This window comes from Canis lupus, chromosome 13 (assembly GCF_011100685.1).
Source record: "Canis lupus familiaris isolate Mischka breed German Shepherd chromosome 13, alternate assembly UU_Cfam_GSD_1.0, whole genome shotgun sequence".
Classification (NCBI taxonomy): domain Eukaryota; kingdom Metazoa; phylum Chordata; class Mammalia; order Carnivora; family Canidae; genus Canis; species Canis lupus.
Genome location: NC_049234.1, coordinates 63,949,789 through 63,953,175, shown reverse-complemented (window position 1 = coordinate 63,953,175; position 3,387 = coordinate 63,949,789).

The following is a 3,387-nucleotide window of genomic DNA, read 5'->3' as shown; positions in this document are numbered from 1 at the left end:
AGACGGGGAAAAAGAAATAAAGACACAAAAGGCCTCCAAGGGGGAGGGGCCCGCGAGGAGCCGGGCTGAGGCCGGGGCGAGTGTCCCCAGGACAGGAGAGCCCCGTCCCGGAGAGGCAGGAGCTGCACCAACCTTCCCGGGGGAAAGGGGCTGCAGGGAGGTGGAGCAGGACCCAGGAGGGCGGGGATGCCCTCGGGCTCCCGGGGACACTAACAGACACCTGCGCCCCAGGAGAGTGCGCCGAGCTCCCTAAGGGCTGCAGCGCGCACGGCGGGACCCGGAGCAGCTCGGAGGGGGGAGGGGAGAGGGCGGAGGAAGAGGCTCCGCGGAGGGGGCTGCGCGGCCCCCGGAGCGCAAATCCACCAGCGCAGGCCCCAGAGCACAGGGCGCCGGGACACAGCCCAGGATCCGGCCTCCCCCCGGGACAGGCAGAGGCCGGGAGGGCCCAGGACAGCAAGGACGCTCCTGCCCCAGCTGAGCAGATCAGCGGCCCCGCCCCGGAGCCTCCAGGCCCTGCAGACGGAGAGCTCTGGAGCTACTGAGGGAGCTGACTCCAGGGCTGCAGAGCTGCCGCCGCCACTGCGGTTGTTACTCCTGAGGCCTCACGGGGTGAACAACCCCCACTGAGCCCTGCACCAGGCAGAGGCAGAGCAGCTCCTCCAAGTGCTCACACCTGAAAATCAGCACAACAGGCCCCTCCCCCAGAAGACCAACTAGACGGACAAGTTCTAGGGGAAGTCAAGGGACTTAGAATATACAGAAACAGAAGATACACCCCCGTGGTTTTTTCTTTTTTCTTTTTGATTTCTGTTTGCTTCCCCCACCCTTTTTTTTCCCTTTTGTCTTTCTCTTTTACTTCTCTTTTTTTCTTCCTTTTTTCTTTTTCTCTTTTCTTTCCTTCTTTCTCTCCTCTCTTTATCTCCTTTTCCCAATACAACATGTTTTTGGCCACTCTGCACTGAGCAAAATGACTAGAAGGAAAACCTCACCTCAAAAGAAAGATTCAGAAACTGTCCTCTCTCCCACAGAGTTACAAAATCCGGATTACAATTCAGTGTCAGAAAGCCAATTCAGAAGCACTATTATACAGCTACTGGTGGCTCTAGAAAAAAGCATAAAGGACTCAAGAGACTTCATGACTGCAGAATTTAGATCCAATCAGGCAGAAATTAAAAATCAATTGAATGAGATGCAATCCAAACTAGAAGTCCTAACGACGAGGGTTAACGAGGTGGAAGAACAAGTGAGTGACATAGAAGACAAGTGGATGGCAAAGAGGGAAACTGAGGAAAAAAGAGACAGACAATTAAAAGACCATGAAGACAGATTAAGGGAAATAAACGACAGCCTGAGGAAGAAAAACCTGTGTTTAATTGGGGTTCCCGAGGGCACCAAAAGGGCCAGAGGGCCAGAATATGTATTTGAACAAATCCTAGCTGAAAACTTTCCTAATCTGGGAAGGGAAACAGGCATTCAGATCCAGGAAATAGAGAGATCCCCCCCTAAAATCAATAAAAACCGTTCAACACCTCGACATCTAATAGTTAAGCTTGCAAATTCCAAAGTTAAAGAGAAGATGCTTAAAGCAGCAAGAGACAAGAAATCCCTGACCTTTATGGGGAGGAGCATTAGGGTAACAGCAGACCTCTCCACAGAGACCTGGCAGGCCAGAAAGGGCTGGCAGGATATATTCAGGGTCCTCAATGAGAAGAACATGCAACCAAGAATACTTAATCCAGCAAGGCTCTCATTCAGAATGGAAGGAGAGATAAGGAGCTTCCACAACAGGCAGAAACTGAAAGACTAAGTGACCACCAAACCAGCTCTGCAAGAAATTTTAAGGGGGACTCTTAAAATCCCCCTTTAAGAAGTTCAGTGGAACAATCCACAAAAACAAGGACTGAATAGATATCATGATGACACTAAACTCATATCTGTCAATAGTAACTCTGAACGTGAACGGGCTTCATGACCCCATCAAAAGGCGCAGGGTTTCGGACTGGATAAAAAAGCAGGACCCATCTATTTGCTGTCTACAAGAGACTCATTTTAGACAGAAGGACACCTACAGCCTGAAAATAAAAGGTTGGAGAACCATTTACCATTCGAATGGTCCTCAAAAGAAAGCAGGGGTAGCCATCCTCATATCAGATAAACTAAAATTTACCCCGAAGACTGTAGTGAGAGATGAAGAGGGACACTTTCTATACTCGATAGGTCTTCTAAGCACAACATCTCCAAAGAAACGAGAGCTTTAAATGATACACTGGACCAGATGGATTTCACAGAAATCTACAGAACTTTACAATGAAACTCAACTGAATACACATTCTTCTCAAGTGCACATGGAACTTTCTCCAGAATAGACCACATACTGGGTCACAAATTGGGTCTGAACCGATACCAAAAGATTGGGATCGTCCCCTGCATATTCTCAGACCATAATGCCTTGAAATTAGAACTAAATCACAACAAGAAGTTTGGAAGGACCTCAAACATGTGGAGGTTAAGGACCATCTTGCTAAAAGATGAAAGGGTCAACCAGGAAATTAAGGAAGAATTAAAAAGATTCATGGAAACTAATGAGAATGAAGATACAACCATTCGAAATCTTTGGGATGCAGCAAAAGCAGTCCTAAGGGGGAAATACATCGCAATACAAGCATCCATTGAAAAACTGGAAACAACTCAAATACAAAAGCTAACCTTACACATAAAGGAGCTAGAGAAAAAACAGCAAATAGATCCTACACCCAGCAGAAGAAGTTAATAAAGATTCGAGCAGAACTCAACGAAATCAAGACCAGAAGAGCCTGGAACAGATCAACAGAACCAGGAGTTGGTTCTTTGAAAGAATTAATAAGATAGATAAACCATTAGCCAGCCTTATTAAAAAGAAGAGAGAGAAGACTCAAATTAATAAAATCATGAATGAGAATGGAGAGATCACTACCAACACCAAGGAAATACAAACGATTTTAAAAACATATTATGAGCAGCACTACGCCAATAAATTAGGCAATCTAGAAGAAATGGACGCATTCCTGGAAAGCCACAAGCTACCAAAACTGGAACAGAAAGAAGTAGAAAACCTATCTCCCTAAGTCTTTTTTTTTAAGATTTTTTAATTTATTTATTCATGAGAGACACAGAGAGAGGGAGAAAGCAGAGACAAGGCAGAAGGAGAAGTAGGTTCCATGCAGGGAGCCTGAATCAGGATTCAATCCCGGGACTCCAGGATCATGCCCTGAGCCAAAACCAGACACTCAACCACTGAGCTACCCAGGCATGCCTCCGTAAGGCTTTATATCTAAATATGTTGTAGTTCTGTCACTGCTTTTAAGTTAATTTATTAGGGAATAAAAAGAAAAAAAGAGAGAGACTACA